Raw genomic sequence first — 17,203 nt, 5'->3', positions numbered from 1 at the left:
AGAGCAGGGACCGTCTCTGGAATTACATGGATTTGTGCCGGCTGGTACGTGGGGTGTTTTTAAATGTGGGCGATGCGCTCAGCGCTAGAGGTGTGATAGAGCACATCGGTTTGGGGTTGTGTGGTCTTGTTTTTTTTTTTTTTTTTTCCTTATACTAGTTTTCACCACGTTGTACTCTCCAAAGTGGGACTCGCAGAGCAAGGTCCAAACCCGCGCTGTAGGCTTTGGATTGCAACATCATGTGTGTGTATCTATGTATATATGCACATATGTATATATTTATACAACGGGTGTACGCATAGTACTTGCTGCTGTTTTTTCTTTGGTGGTAAAAACGTGAAATTTGGCTCAAAAGCACTGCTGCGAACCCTCAGCCAGACAAGTGGAAGGGGGCAGTTCTGTGTGGCCAGAATTGTGCTTTTTCCTTTCGGCTGCGGGGAAAAACCACACGAGATGTTGTAGGGTGAAATGACCGGTGAAGGAAGTGCTGGAGGGATCCTGTTGACCGCAGACACGGGTGGCACCAGCCATGCGGTGGGAAGGAGAAGCAATCCTTTGCTCCCGAGGCCGTCCCTCCTTGCTCCGGTGAGTTTCCCCTGGTGGAGGGACTCACTTCACAGCCCTTGCGGGTTGGATTCCGAAGGACTTGAAGTTATTGCAAGTCGTAAAGCTGGATTTAGGCAGTGGTCAGTGTAAAGGCACAGCGACCGTGGCCAATGCACGTGTGAGTTCCACCGAACTGCTTCTGGTGGTACTGGGTGGAGCCCGCAGCCGGCCCTTCCCGGTCCTGCCCTTCCAGGGGCTTTTCCTGCCAGATGAAACACCTGGGGGGTTCTGCAGAAATGGGGGGATACTGGGGGGGATTACTTTATCGCTTACACGTTTGAGGTTCTGTTTGTGTCGGTCGCGGTAGATGAGCTCTGAGGTTTGCCAGGTTCCAAAGGCCGGGCTGCTGCCGCACGATCCCAGCGTTGCCGTCCCTTCCTCCCTTCCTTCCCTCCTTCCCGCATCCCTTCCTTCCCCCGTCCCCACCTTCACCCGCTTATTCTGGGGCTGGGGGCGGGTGGTTTGGTTTGTGTTATCGCAGGCATCCGAGGCGATGCTTATATTCATTTTGCATGTGAGCAAAGGCCCTGAACTAAGTAATTCACGGCGGGGTTTGGTCGCGTTGGCCTCTTTACGGAGCCCGGGGGAGCGGAGGAGACGCCGGCAGAGAACGCGCTCTGCCTTTGCACTGGATTCGCCTCGGGCGGGGTGGGGTGGAGGGAGCCCATCTTTAAAAAAAATTTTTTTAAAATTGTGGGGGGAAAAAAAAAAAAAAGCAAACCAAAAAACCACAAACCCAACCACAGTGGAAGTATAAATGCATCTGAAAAGCAATTATAATATAGACATATATATATTTTGTTATGTTACTAAAGGACCATACTTTGAATTGTATGTAAGTAGACGTGGCTGTCTGAACTTTGTGGATTGTAACACTCGATACTACTGAGCTCCTGTACATACACGCAGTTACGGCAGAAGGAATTATTTTATGTTTTAGCATGGTAATTTGTGTACTGTATGTCTGAATATAAACTAAAATAAAGATTGCTAAGTTATCTGAAACCACTGTTGTAAAATAAATGTTTTCAATGCAGAAATGCGCGTTGGCTTTTTCATTCTTCTCCCCACCCTGGAACTCGTCGTGAGAAGGGGCCGAGGGCCCTGCTGCAGCACGGCCCTGTGCGGAGTCGGGTGGAAGCTGGGAGAGGTCTCCTGTCCCCTCCTGTCCCCCAGACTGGCACTGTGTGTCTGTCACCCAGGGCTGGGATGGCTGAGCCGGGCGTGGGGACGGGACACCGAGGACCCTGCGGTTTGCAGAGGCTCCGGGTGTGACCCCCGGGACACTTTTCCTCCCTCCCCCGGGGGCTGCAGCAGAGCAAACCCTCCCGCCGCGGTGCCCAGTGCCCGGGACCCTTCCCCAAACCCACCTTGGCTCCGTTGCCCCTTGCCGGCAGCGGCCCCCGCACAGCCCACTGTGGGAACGGCTGCTCCGAGTGCGGGGCTGCGTTTGGGGGGGGGGGGGGGGGGGGTGTGTTGAGATGGGGGGTTCCAAGCCCTGGCACAGGACCCAGGGTGAAGATGGAGGGGGCCAGGACCCCTGGGGAGGGGGGGTGCTGTGATGCTCTTGCTGCTGCTGCGCAGTCGGGAAAGCTCTTACACGGATGCTCGTCTTCCTCAGAGAGCCACCAAACTCAGGTTTCATTAAATTTTGTCCCGAACTCCAGTTGTGACACTAAAAAGCTCGAGGCCGGGAAGCGGCGGCTTTCGGAGCCGTTTGCAGCGAGACCGGAGGAGGAAAAGCCCCGGCCGGGTGTCGGGGCGCAGCTCCCGGCCCGGGGCTCCCAGCAAACCCCGACTGTCAAAGCCGGGGCTGCCCCGGGAGGGCTGAGGGCACGGGGCTGCTCCAGCCGGGGCTCGCCGGCACCCACGGGACTGCGGGGACCACCAGCACCTGCCAAACCACCGTCCCCCGTGCAGCGTCCCGGAGCGACACGTCCCCCGCACCCCCCGGGATGGACCCGCACACCCCGCTGTGCCCCCGGCGCGTCCCAGGCTGCTCCCTGAGCGCTTGGCCTGCCCTAGGCTGCTGCTGGCACCCTGCAGGCGGCAGAAATCCTCCTCCTCCTCCTCTCACCAGCTCTGGGGGCCTCAGCTCAGCCGGTCCCAGCCCCCCCCCGCTCCTGCCTCAGCACAGCCCCGCTTTTCCAGAGAGGGTTAAAAGTGCTTCCGAGCCGCTCCGGCTGCCTCAGGCTGTGTGTAATCGCCTCTCCTTTAACAGGCTGTTCCTCCCTTTCCTTGCAGTGATTACAGCTGTTATTCCTTCCCTTTTTTCATAATGGGAGAAAAATGTACCTCTAGAGAAAAAAAAAAACAAAACCACCCAGCCCCCAGAGCGACCGTCCTGTGTAACCACCAGCTTCAAGGAAGATCAAACTCGGTTTGAGAGACTGAACGTGGCTCTCCAGGATATTTTTAGCTGTCTGCACTGGAGCTGCTGCTAGCACAGCCATGTGGAGGATGAGGAGGATCAAGGACCTTCGGGTCCCGATGGGATGCTGGTGTCCGGCTTCATGGGCGATGGGCTCGTGGGTGGTTGTGATGGGCTCAGGTGATGGTGAGGGGGACATGGGTGACCCTGATCACTCACAGGTGATGGCAATGGGCTCACGGGTGATGGTGCTCATTCACAGGTGATGGCGATGGGTTTGTGTGTGGTGGTGATGTGCTCAGGTGATGGTGATGGAGTCATGGGCAACACTGATCATTTGTGGCTGATGGCAATGGGCTCTTGGGGGATGGTGATGGCCTCATGGGTGATGTGATCATTCTCAGGTGATGGGTTTGTGCATGGTGGTGATGTGTTTGGGTGATGGTGATCACTCGTGGGTGATGGTGATGTGCTTGGGCGATGGCAATGGGGTCGTGGGTGACACTGATCGCTCGTGGGTGGCGGCAATGGGCTCATGGGTGATAGTGATGGGTTCACAGGTGATGGCAATGGGCTCGTGGGTGGTTGTGATATGCTCGGGTGATGGCGATGGAGCCATGGGTGATGCTGATCACTTGTGGGTGATGGTGATGGGTTGATGGTGATGGACTCACAGGTGATGTTGCTGGGCTCACGGCCATCCCTCATGGCTGATGCTGATCCCTCCCAGGCTGTGGTGGGACGCAACCACCAACACCAACATCCCGACCAACTCAAGACCCTCTTGCAGGACTGACGGCCAGTCCTTCTGCAGCACGTGCTGCCCCATCCCAGGGGCTGGTCGTGCAACCTCTTCCCTCATCGTGCAGCTGATGGTGGTTTTTCACGTGCACACACGTGTGTCCTCCATGTTCCCGTGGCTGCTGAGTGGTGTGGCTCACGCCTCTCCCGCATGAGGAACGAAGTTCCTCGTGCGGGAGAGGCGTGAACCACACCACTCAGAGCACTTTATGCCAGTGCCGTTCACCCAGGGATCCATCTGGGATTGCTCCGGTGTTTTTGGGGAGACCTGGTTTGGATCCATGGGTGGTGGTAGGGCCCGAGAAGCTCTGGGAGGGGAAAAGCTGCTGGGTACCCACAGTTGCCGCAACATCTGTACGTCAAAGCGCTCCCAAACCCTGTGTCGGTAAAGGGGATGGATCCAGAGTGCTCAAAATCAGGGATGCTCCATAACTGGCGGGGTGGGGGGAGCAGAGGAAAGGGTCACCTTTACCAGCCCCATGGAGGGTTGTAGGGAGGGGGAAAAGCGCAAGAGCACGGCAGCGGGGCAGGTGCGAGGGCGACTTTAATGCACAACAGCGAGAGCAAACACACGGGATGCAGCGATGGGGACCCCGCCGGGCAAGGCTGGGGGGGTCCCTGGGCACAGCTCCAGCATCCCGCCCGCCCCCCCCCTCCCCCCCCCCCGGCTCTTTTCTCCACTCTGCCATGGCCGCTCGCTATGGGGTCGGTCTTTTTCATTTCCCCCCTTCCCCTCCCCCCCAAAATGATCCTTCCTCATTTTCCTATACTCTGCAGCAAGAGCTTATTGCTGAGCGCCTTCTGGGCCAGTCTCTCCTCCCGGGACATCTCCAGGAACTCGCGCAGGAGGTGGAAGGTGAGATCCAGCGAGTTGGGTTTGCCGTCTCGCCTCTTGCCGGTTTGCAGCGCCCGCGGGTTGCGGGGGGCCGGGGTGGGCTCTGCCCCATGGGGTTGGCACAGTCTTTGGGGCAGGGGGCCAGCGGCGGGGACCGGGGGTCGCGGGGCTCCCGGCCAAGGCTCCCAGGTGGGCTGGGGGGCCAGGGTCAGCCTGCGGGACAGGCCCCGGGGCCACTGCAGGGGTGAGCAGGTCTCCGAGGGCAGGAAGAGCAGGACGAGGACGGAGGCAGCCGAAATCATCCTGATCCGCATCGCAGCCGCTCCAGGGCCAGACGCCTGCAAAAGCCCCCACCCCCACCCCAACCCCAGACCCCCACATCCCCCCCGCTGCGGTCAGGGGGCTTCACACCATGGGGAGGATCCCCATCCCAGGGATGAGACCCCCCCGGGGATAGATAGACACACACCCCCCCCCCCCGGCACGGGACCCCCGGGCATGGGACCCTCCATCCTCCCCTGTCCCTAGGACAGGACCCCCCTCCTGGGGACAGGACCCCCCCCGGGGGCTGGACACGCTCCCACCCAGGGACGGGACACCCCTACTCCCAGGAAGGGACACACATCCCCCGCCCCCCCTCCGGTCCCGGGATGGGACATCCCTCCCCCCTCCCAGGACGGGACCCCGCGGGATCTGGGACCCTCTGGGACGTGGGACACTCGTACCCCCGGACGGGACGCCCCCGGGGATGGGATACCCCCGACCCCGGGCATGGGACCCCCACTCCCCCGGGACCGGACACCCCTCCCCGGGCTTGGGACCTCCCTCCCCATGCTGGGGGCCCCGGAGGGGGGGGGATGAGTGGCTGTCCCGGTCCCCCGGCCGCGCTCACCGCTCACTGCCGCTCCGCCCGACAGGACGCACCGCACCGCGCTGCCCGCCCGGCACCGCGCTATATAGGGGCGGCGGGGGACCCACGTGACCGCGCTATAGCCGGGCGGCGCGGGGAGGCTCCCCCCCTCCCCGACCCCGGCCCCGCACCCCCGCCACGTGACCCGGAGCGGGGCCGGGGCGGCCGGAGCTGTCCGCGGTGCTGAACAGGCGCGGCGGGCGGGGGTGCGAGTGCGGGGGGACACGGGGGTACGGGGGAATGAGGGATTGAGGGTCTGGGGGGGGACACGGGGTACATGGGGTTGCAAGTCTGGAGGGACACAAGAGTACGTGCGGGTGAGTTTGGGGGGGCACAAGGGGGTACACGGGGGTAAGTGGGGGGAGGGAGTGAGGGCCTGGGGGGGGACACGCGGTATTGTGGGGGTGCAAGTCTGGGGGGGCATGGGAGTACGCGGGTGTACGTGAGGGTCGGGGGTAGTGAGAATCTGGAGGGGCACAGGGTATGTGGGGGTGCGAGGGTGAGAGGCTGGGGGGGGACATGGGGGTACGAGTCTGGGGGGACATAGGGGTACGTGGGGATGAGAGGTTGAGAGTATGGGGGGGGGCACAAGGGCATACATGGGGTGACAGGACTGAGAGCCTTGGGGGCCATGGGGAATAGTGGGGGTGAGGGAGGGGAGTGTTTTGGGGGCCGTATGGGGGGACCCACGGGGGTGTGGGGTGCATGCAGGGGTGTGGGGGGTGTGCAGGGGTGTGTGTGCAAGCGGGCACAAATGGTTTGAGGGGTGTTTCCATGTGTCAGAGGGGTGGGGGTGCTGGGGAGATGAGGGTGACCCCGGGGGGGTGAGTGTGTGGGTGTCTGTACGTGTGTGTGTGACAGACCCTCCGTGTGGGACAGGGCCATCGGGGGTGCAGCAGGACCAGCCGGCCAAGCCCCCCCCACTCCAGCATCACACAGGGACATTTTTTCAGGCACTGGGACGCGAATCCAGACTGGAAACCCCCACGGAGCACCGTGGTCCCTGTGGGGCCGTGTGTGCCCATGTCAGGGGACACGCCGGGGCGCACGCGCGTGTGCGGGGTCTGCCCGGAGCTCTGCAGCGCTTCATTTCACAGGGAAAGTTTTTCCCCACCGGTGACGACGGCTCCTTCAGAAGTTGCCCGGTGAAGGCAGAGAGTGCCCGGTTCCCCCGAGTGATTCATCTCCTGGTATCGTGCAGATGAAAACTTCACTTCAGAAGCATAAATGTGCTTCTGGAGCGCAATTTCCCCTCTTTGGTGGAGTACAAAGGGCACGTTCTTCCCCCGGCCTGATCGCCCGGCACAGACACACACCTCTGGATGCGGATCGGGGTCTGAGGGATTCAGCCACGTGACTCATTTGCCTTTTCGTCCCTCCCTGCTGGAGCTTCCATCATTCGGCACTTGGAGCTCAGCAATCACTTCATCTCGCCAAAGTGCTGCTGTCTCTAAAATTAAAATTCCCTCATGAGGAATAAACATTTCAAGAGAAGGGGAAAAAAACGACCCAACCCACATTAAACAGAACTTGAATGAATGGCACCCCTCCACCCCCCCATCCTCCTCCAGGTCAGGAAACTCCTGAAAAACAAGGGCTCTGCTGCTGTCTGGAGGGTCACCGGGAAGGGCTAAGGGGATTTGTGGGGGCGGCGAGCTGGGGGCTCCCCCCCGCCCCCTCAACGGCAAAATAGCTCTCAGCAGAAGCAAAGTGGCCGTTGGGCGGGTGGGGGGAGCATCCGCCTCCCACTTGCTGCGCGCGGTGCATTGTGTAAGTCCTTTTCTTTACTGAATCATCGAGAACCGCTGTAATTTCCAGTGCTCCACCTGAGCCTGCTTTTCCCTCTGTCTCCCGGAGCCTCACCCCGAGCCGTGGCCATGCCGGGCGCTGAGCCTGTCCCTGCAGCGCTGGCAGGAGCCCGCGGCCGGGGGCTGCCGCTGCCCTGCCCGCAGCTCCCAGGGCACCTCCCAGACCTGGTGGGCGCTGATGGCAAATGTGGCCCCCCCAGATCCGAAGAGGAGAAGGAAGATGGTGGATGAAAAGCTGGCCATGAGCCGGCAATGTGTGCTCACAGCTCAGAAAGCCAACTGCACCCTGGGCTGCATCCCCAGCAGCGTGGGCAGCAAGGTGAGGGGGGGGATTCTGCCCCTCTGCTCCGCCCTGGGGAGACCCCCCTGCAGTGCTGCCTCCAGCTCTGGGGCACCAACAGCAGAAGGACACGGAGCTGTTGGAGTGGGTCCAGAGGAGGCCCCGGAGATGCTGGGAGGGCTGGAGCCCCTCTGCTGTGAGGACAGGCTGAGAGAGCTGGGGGGGTTCAGCCTGGAGAAGAGAAGGCTCCGGGGAGACCTTAGAGCCCCTTCCAGTCCCTAAAGGGGCTCCAGGAAAGCTGGGGAGGGACTCTGGATCAGGGAGGGGAGCCATGGGATGAGGGGTAATAGCTTTAAGCTGGAAGAGGGGAGATTTAGATGAGACATTAGGGAGAAATTCTTTGCTGTGAGGGTGGTGAGCCCCTGGCCCAGGTTGCCCAGGGAGGTGGTGGCTGCCCGATCCCTGGAAACATTCAAGGCCAGGTTGGACAGGGCTTGGAGCAGCCTGGTCTAGTTGAAGATGTCCCTGGTCGCTGCAGGGGCCTTTAAAGGTCCCTTCCAACCCAAACCATTCTATGCTTCTATGATTCTAAGCGGCTCCACCAACGACTGAAGCCCCATCCCCAGAGTCCCAGCAGAGGGGAATGGAGCTGGTTCCCCCGTGCTGCCTGGCTGCTCGTGGGGGCTCCCAGCATGGTTCTGAGCCTCCTCGAAGTCCGGTCAGACTCGGTGGGCGCTGGTGGGCGCTGCCTACTCAGCTGCTCGCCTGCCTGCCTGGCCGCTCTCTGCCGCAGGGCAGAGCTGGTGCAACGCGTGCAAGTAAATCTGGGGCTTATTTTTCCATAGGCCAAGCACGGGGACAGGTGACCCCAGGTGTCAGGAGCCGAGGCACCGACAGCCAGGGAGCCCTCGCTGCAGGGTTGGCCTGCATTTCGGGGCTGCTCTGCCCGCCGGCTGCAACGGCTGTGCCCAGGTGTCCCAGCGGCAGCGATTTTGGCTGCTCCCCTGCACGTGGGGCTGGGCTCTCTCTGCAAAACTCTCCTTGCCCCGTCTCCTGGGGCTGCTCTGCGGAAGCAGCATTCGGGAGGGCGTGGGGCTGCGGGGGGAGAGCTGCCGCGGGAGGGGCTGATGCCCGGAGCACCCCCTGTGGGGTTTTGGGGGCCACCTCGGCTTGGGAGGAGCGAGCCAGCAGCTCTGGGCAGGGAGAGCGGTGCCTGCACTGACACCTTCATGGCCAGGAGCCGACGCGGGGAGACAGAGCTCAGTTCATTTGCCACCCCCACGGCCAGCGCTGGGGCTGGTAACACTTCAGACCGTTTTACTTTCGGTCCGTGTGCTTTAGGATTAGTCATTTAATTGTAGGAAAGACAGTGAATCCGACAAGTGCGTCTTCTACTCGTGTTTTATTTAGGAACCTCAACTTGAAAAACTAAAAAAAAAAAAAAAAAAGTTTTTTTTTTTCTGCTCCCTTCATAAACTACTGACACATTCAGCGCTAAAGGGCCCCGCGTGCTGCCTGGGGATTCATTATCGTCACTTTTAGGGATGTCACTGTCTCTTCCTTTACTCAGGAGTGTGAGGAGCGACGTGTTAATGATGCTTTCAGGGATGCCAAATTCGCAGAGGCATGGATCCGGCGGCCTCGCAGCTGGTGGGAGTCAGAGAGGCTCCTAATTAGGCGCTTTTAGCGCTCGGAGCCTTCTGTTTCGGTAACAGCGAGTCGCACATGGCAGCCGCTGCTTCACCAACCGTGACAGCTTCGGCGCTAAAGTGTGGCCAAGCTTCCAGCAACTTCTCCTAAGGAACGCGTGGGATTTGCCGGCCGCTTTGCTCCTTGGGGGCTGGCACCTGCCCCAGCCCTTCCCGATGTCACCAATAGCCATACTGGGGTTCACACGTGTACTCGGTGAAATGCTGCAAAGCTCCAGTGTCCCTCTGCTCCCTGCCGTGCATCCCCACCTGCCCGGTGGAGGGAGCGGCCATGGTGCTGGTGGGGGCCGGCGCTGCCCGTCCCGCTCTGGAGAAGGCGTCTCATGGGCTGACGAACCTGAGATTGACCCTTATGTTTCACCATTCTCAGGTTAGACAGTCCTTGAGGTGCCCCTCACTTGGGCAGGCGCCGCACCCCATGCCCTGTTCCCCACGTCCCATGCCCCACGCCATGCGCTCACCCGAACCCCCCAGCCTTTGAGGAATTTTGAAGAGAAAGGAGAGAAGCAGCCCCTTGGCTCTGTCTTCCCACTGTGGCTCTTCAGCTCCTCTCTCTGTCCCGGCTCGACCCCTGGGCTCTCTGTGGAACAGCCCCTTCCCAAAGAGGTGCCGGAGGGAGGCTGTTTTCCCCTGGGGATGCCTCGATGGCTGGGGCCAAGGCTGCGGCAGAGGGAAAGGGGTGTCTGGCAGGGATGAACCCCTGCACCGGGGGACAGTGCGGCGGCAGCACTGGGCTGGCAGCTCACCTCCATGCTTTTCCCCTTGCTCCCACCATTGCACATTGCCGGGATGGCTCACGGCAGCATCCAAGAACGTTTCTGGGCTCAGCATCCTGAAGCGGGTGTTGAGAGGGGCAGGAGGAGGGACATGTCCCTGGGCGTGCAGCCGTGGGTCAGCTGAATGGCCGTACCCTTGGCTTTAACAGACGGTGGTGGGTTTTTTGTCTGTGTGATCTGGTGGCACTGGGACTCTGGTTTTATGGTGGGGCCCACCTGATCCTCCTAACATCCCTGGCCGCCCATCCCTGCATGCTCCCATGTAGCCTTGGAGTCACATGATTGAAATTCCCGCTGGAGCCAAACTGCTGCAGCACACGGGCATCTCCTTCCCATTCAAACTGGACCAGCCAAAGGGCTTTGCTCCTGTAGGGAGTTGGTCAAGGCCCTGCAGGTTTTGCAACTGCAGAGTGCAGGCAGGAGGAGGGCTCGTGCCGCGCACACAAGACTTCTCCGTCCCCAGCCACTGAGGTGGAGGGCAGGAGGTACCCGGCTTCAGAGAGAGCGGTCGGTGCGAACCTTCTGGGGAGGGACTCTTTATGAGGGAGCGTAGCGATAGGATGAGGGGTAAAGGTTTTAAACTGGAAGAGGGGAGATTGAGATGAGATATTAGGGAGAAATTCTTTACTGTGGAGGTGGTGAGCCCCTGGCCCAGGTTGCCCAGAGAAGCTGTGGCTGCCCCATCCCTGGAGGGGTTCAAGGCCAGGTTGGACGGGGCTTGGAGCAGCCTGGGCTGGTGGGAGGTGTCCCTGCCCAGGGCAGGGGGTTGGAACTGGATGATCTTTAAGGTCCCTTCCAACCCAAACCATTCCATGATTCTATGGTCTCCAGTCAAGCCACATGCATGGGCTTAACAAGGTGGGGAAGGAGAAGCAGGGATGGTGATGGCCACCGTGACCATCAGCTGGACTGTGCCCACCATGCGCCATGCTCCGGAGCAGCTCGGGCTGCGCATGGTCCTGGGTTTGGTGGTGGAGGAAAACTTCACCCTTTACCTTGACGGGAGCAGGGAGGAGGGTAACCATGTGAGCGCAGGCCCTTCAAAATCCCAGCCCTACTTCTCTCCTGCGGGGATTTATTTTGCTTTTAAAAGAAAGGGGGTGCACGCCTGGGCGTGCTACAACCTCTCGGTGAGCACACGGCAGGGGCCGTATGGAGCGGGAAGGCTGCGTGCCTGCTCCAACAGGCATCGGCTGCATTTCAACACGTGTAATGAGTTGGGGGCAGCCTTGGAGAGGGACCACGTGGAGCGTGCCGGCTCCCCTGGTGCAGAGGGCTGGATCCGGCTGTGTGGGGCAGGGCACCGGGCTCCATGAGCCTGGAGGGGCTGAAATCACCCAGTGCCGGCGTTAAACGGGGATGCCGGAGCTCAGGGCTGCAGTGCCCTGGGCTGGAAGCGTGCAGAACCACGTATGGGCCCGCAGGGGATGGAGAGGGCTGGGCTCAGGAGGGGTCTGGGCTTGGCAAGGGCTGTGGGGTTAACTCTGCTTTAACCATTTTTGAGAGCTGCCTGTTCCTGGAAACACCACTAACGGGGAGTCTGCCTGCACCCCAGGAAACCCTCTAGCACCTCATTACCTTCAAACCGTCTTCGCCTCTAATGCGTTTCCCTCCCCGCGATTCCTCGGGCCACCAGCATCGTCCGAGGCAGGGCAGAGCAGATCTCCTTCCCCGCCGCAGCAGCCGCTCCCATGCGAATGGCAGAGCGTGTCTCTGCGGGGGCTGCCCTGGATTTTGAAATTCGGTAACACAAAAAGCTTCTGCCCATCTCTGCAGGGAACGGTGGGGTTTCCCAGTTCGGCTTCCTAACGCTATGGGATGCTGAAAATTGCTTCTCTGGGGAAGGGCATCTCTGGCTGCCGTTTCTGGCAGCCTCGTGGCAGAGTGATTTGCCGTAAGTGCGAAAAATGAATGTTAAAAGCTCATCAATTAAAACGAGCGAACTAACTACAAAATCAAAGGGAAGGATTTTTCAAGTTTGGCAGTGACAAGCTCCATGCAAGATGTCAGAGGGCCTAGAAAACTGTCAGAAAAAGGCACAGAGGAATCTGTGATCCATTTTCAGCCCCTTTCTGGATTTCTTGCTTCGTTTGGGTGCTAACACATTCCCACGTGTACAGTACGGGCTGAGCCAGATGCACCTCTAGGTACCCCACATGCAGCCGAGACAATCTATGTGAACGGAGCGACTCTGGATTTGCCCGGGAGCAAAGGAAAAAAATCTTTTGGGCAGGAGCTAAGGGGATTGCAGAGCCACAGCACAGCTTTAGCTTCTTGAATACCTCCGTGGGAAATCTGTGATTTGCTTTTGGGGGGTTTTTAAGCTTTGCGTTATGGCCTTGCAAAGACCAAAAAAAAAAAAAAAAGAAAAAGGCAAAAAGGCAAATAGAATTAGTTTCCCTGAGCAAGGTTAAGTTTTAGTGAGTTTAGGACAGAGCAATGAAGTAGCGGCAGGCTCCTCCCGACCTTTCCCGTGGCGAGAAGGAGCCGAGCAGAAAGGCGGTGAGGACTTCCAAGAATGATTAGAAATCGCTTCTGGAGAAGGGAGAGAAAAAGAAGGTGCAGGGCAGCGCCTGCCTTACCTGCCAACCCGCGCCGTCCCCAGGGAGGCCAGGCAGAGCCCGGCCCCGGCCCCTCTCGCCTGCTCTCCTCCACCCTGCCACCCCCACACCAGCTTTTATGGCCTTTCTTGTCACTCGGCTGAGTTGAGCCGGGCTACAGCGAATTGCCACACTTTCTGCTGGCTTCCTGTTTGTTCATCGTCAGCGCCTGTGGTAAAATTTCCATTACACGCTGGACAGACAGGGCGGCAAAAAGAAGTGAAGCAAAAAAAAAAAAAAAAAACAAACCAAAAGAAAAAAAACGATAAAAGAAACCCAACTCTGTGTTATAGTGTTTCTCTCGATTCATTTGAAAATGAGAAAGTGCCTGGGTGCTGTTAGGGGGAGGGGGAGGTGAGGAGGGATGCCCTGGCTGCGGGAGCTGCAGAGCATCCTCCAGTGCCCGGGTCCAGCCTGGGCATGAAACTGCTCTGCATTCCCCCCTCCCTGGTCCCTGAGGGGATGGGGAGGTCCTGTTCCTCAGTTCAACAAGTAGAAGACCCTAATTTCCACTCCACTCACCCAAAAAAAACCGTGTTTCCTAAATGCTGCCTCTCTGAATGGAGCCGGAGCACAAGGCAAAGCTCTGGCCTGCTCTGCCCGAGGGCTGCGGCAGGTGGCTGCAGCCCCCTCAGCCATAAAGCCACCCCAGCTCAGCCGGCAGAGCCTCCACCGAGGCCAAACCCGGGGTGGAGAGCAGTCTCAAGGCTCTAAGAGAGCAAATCTGGAGGGGAGTGATTTATTTTGATCTTTTGTCAGACCTTGGCATGCCCAGAAAAACCGTTTTGGCTGTAGGACAGGGCAAAACAAAAGAGAAGGTGGAAAACAGGCTGCCATGACAATATGGATCCTACCAAAGGATCCAGGCACATCTGAAGCCGCGTCCCTTGGTCCGGAGGGGCACAGCACATTTCTGCGGGGCTGGAGCAGCGTGTGTACACGGCAGGACACACAGCCGCAGGGCAAGCTGTGCTTGCTCCTCGCCACCTCTGCAAATGGTGATTTCCATCTGCTGTTGCAGAGTCTCCGACAGCTCCTGGTCTGTATTTCTCCCTCAGCCCCACCAGTGCTGCCCCTGTCTTACCCCAGCTCTGTGCTGGGCCCTGCTTCAGAGGCTGTAAAACACCGCGTGTGCTGCTTTCCGAGATGAAATGGGGCTGAGCTGGTGAGTGGTGGTAACGGTGGAGGGAGGCTGAAGGACCTGTGTTTGGTTTGCTGCCTTGGATGGGACATCCCTTCCTCAGCGTCCCTTTCCAGGAGACCCTGCGCGGCGGCAGAGGGGTTGGGGAGCTGCAGCCCAGCTCTTCCCAAGCTCTGTGTGTAAACACCGTGTTATCCCAGGGCAAAGCTGCAACACCGGGAGTTCGCTGTGGCCCTGGCATACGCATCTGCAGCGGATCCCTGTGGTGGGAACCAGCTACAAAACCTCCTCAGCTGCAGCACGCGGCGTGCGTGTCCCTCTGCACCAGCAAAGGCAGTGGTGAGTGTGGGAAATGCCACAGGACCAGCACCAGTGGTCGGTGCCGGCCGTTTGGGGGGTATATTCAGCCAGCTGAGTGACATCCCTCAAACATGGCTCAGAGCAGAGGTCCTGGGTGCAGCAGCTCAGGGTCCTGCCATAGTGAGCGGAGGTCTCCATCTCGCCCCCGCCTGGGCTCGCCTGCAGTCCCCATGGGATGGACACCCACAGGGAAGCTCTGAGCCCATCTCCTTCCCTCCATGATTTCATTTTGGGGTTTTTGTTTTCCTTCCCGTTCGTGTCAGAGGGGGTTACTCCAGCCCGGGCTGCTCAGGGGCTAAGTGTACCTGTAACGAACTCGTTAGCGTGGCTCAGTGAGCTGCTTGGAAAGGCTGTGCTGCTCAAACCCCCCTTTTCTCTTATCACAGCTATTGTTTGCATGAGAAAGGAAGGGAGGGGGACACTTGCATGTTCTTTGCTTTTTTCTTTCAGTTTATTAAAAGCAAGGGAGGAATACTCGGGATCCAAGATTTCTTCCTCTGCTCTGGCCGCCTGTGTTTGAACGCCGGTGCTTTTCCCAGAGCACAGCTATGTCCCTGCCAAACTCGGCAGCGGTGGGATGCATGGCAGATCGCGGCATGGCAGAGACCTGTGCCCTTGGCATGAGCCGACCTGCTACGGGACCCCCACGTCTGCAGCCTGCACCCGGGGGCGCTCCACGCAAAACCTCCCCATCCCAGCACAGCTTGGGGCACTACAGAGAAAAAATGATGGTCAGTTAAATAACGTGACTCTCTCAATAGCGATCACCCAGCTATAGTGTTCAAGCATGCTGCTGCTTTTGCACCTAAGACTCTGCAATTTATCAGTAATACAAAAATATTATTTCCCATTAATTAATGTTAAAACAGGTGTGGCAACAGGGAAGGTAGAGGAAACAGCACAATTTTGCAAATGTATTTGCTGGGCGCTGGGAAATGAAGCAGCATCTGAAAAACTCCTGAAGTCCTTGGTGCCGCCATTCATGGACGTTGCACAGAGTTTCAAGGCGTGTTGTAATTTTACTGGCTAACGAACCGTATAAAACACTAGGGATAGAGCTTAGGAAAGAAAGCCAGATGAGCTTGGACTGGCTGCTAAAAGCTACCAAATGTGTGTGTGCGAAGCGCTGTGAATGCTGTTTACCAAACCGCTGCATCCCCAGCCCGCCGTGGGCAGACCCCCCCCGAGATGTGCGATGTGGGGAGCAGCCCCCCGCTGGTGGTCGGTACGGTACCACCGTGGCGGCTTGCTTGGCCGCGGCAGAAATTTGTCACCGAGCACTTCAGGTATCACTCTCCTCCTGCACGAGGCCAGCGAGAGCAGCAGCGCAATCGCACGCTGCTCTGAACCCCACCGAGACATCTGTATCCACGGGGCTTGAGAAGGATTCCTGAAACAGGGAGGAACTTCCCAAAGTGCCGCACCCTTAAAATCCCAAATTCTGGAAGCTTGAGCCACGGACGCTGTGCTGGACCCCAGGTGCTTTGAATCTTTTGATTGAACACTTTCACAACCCTTTCCCTTCTTGTTGCCGTTATTCAGTCTGTGGGCTAGCGGGGTCAAAGGAATCTTCAGCGTACATTGGTTGAGGTTGAATAAAGTCTTTTAAACGTCTTTGATTTTTTATAAAGGTCTCTGTGGCGAGTGAGCTTGACCAAGCCTTGCTTTCAGCAAGAGGCGGCGTGAATGTAACTTAAGGTGTTGGTGAAAAAGTTTCCAGTGGCACCAGGTAAACACCTTAGTGCATAGCGTGTCGGATGTATTGTCTGATCGCTGCCTCTAATCCTCCTCATACAGCAGCTTAAAAATACCCCATTTTCCATTGATGTTTTGATACCCGCTTCTGAAAAACCGCCTCTGTTAGCAGAGTTGTGTTTTGAATGCAAACCCCACCAGCGGGGTTTTTTTGCGGCAAATTTCCTCATTTATAACACACAAAAATTAAGCATTTTTATTATTTTTTTTTTTTTTTTTTAACAATTGGCCAAGATTGTACCCTGCAGAGCTGTGGGATGGAGCTGCCAAGTCCGGCGAGGTAGCAGCCAGGTTGCTGCTCGTGCTCATCAGCGCAGCCCACTCCCGCGATGAATTGCCAAGTTCTCAGATGAGCGGTGGGGCGAGCACGCAAGTTTCAGCCCACAGTTTCTGCCTCTTTCGGTACAAATGGGAAACAAGCAGGTCGCAAGCTCGAAAGGAAAATGAGTCGTTTGTTCTGACCTGATTGATCACTGGGTCGCTTTCCAGCCCCACCAAGCCCACGGATGGGGTGGCCACCAGCCCTGGAGATGCCTCAGGCAGTTACCTTGGGCTGGTGGCAATGAGATATTTCACCTATTTCAAAGAAAAACCAAGCCCATCTGCTGCAGAAAGAGAAAATACAACCCGAAAGTTCTCCTCTCAGGTGCTCCTGCCTTGAAATGAGTGTTTTTTCTCTTTGATGGTCAAACAGATATTGTTCTCAGGGTTGGTTTTTTGTCTTTTTTTTTTTTTTTCTTTTTTAACCGCTCTGGTCTATTTTTAGTGACGAGAGGATGGTGTTCGAGAGCCTCTGCTGCTGGTCAGATCAGCTGCGGTTTGGGTCGCTCCGGATGCCAGGCAAGTCAGGCAAAGCCCATCCTGGTGCTGGGTCTGAAGGTGCTGCCGAGACCGGGGGTCCAGGGGCGGTGGGGTGGGACCCCGACTATGGCGAGGCTGAGCCCGCGGCATGTCACGATAGCCATAAATCAAATGCCTTTGGGAGTATTTTTGGCTACTTCCACGGGAGAGCGGGAAGTGCGGCATTGTCAGCGTGTGTAATGAGAAAAAAGGGATTATTTTTGTTTTTCTCCCCCCTTTCTCCAGCACCCCCATGTTTCTGGGGGACGCTGCGGCTGCCCCAAGGGTGGCTGTCCTGCAAGATGTCCCCGTGTCCTGCATGGTCCTGGCCAGGCTGGTCAACAGAGGTGACAAGATGGAGCTGGAGGGTCCGGGGAGCACAGCGCTCGGCCGCGGCAGCCCGGCACCATG

The sequence above is a fragment of the Larus michahellis genome, chromosome 12, assembly GCF_964199755.1.
Source record: "Larus michahellis chromosome 12, bLarMic1.1, whole genome shotgun sequence".
NCBI classification, from domain to species: Eukaryota; Metazoa; Chordata; class Aves; order Charadriiformes; family Laridae; genus Larus; species Larus michahellis.
The sequence above is the reverse complement of the archived record's forward strand: the minus strand, read 5'-3'. Positions refer to the sequence as shown.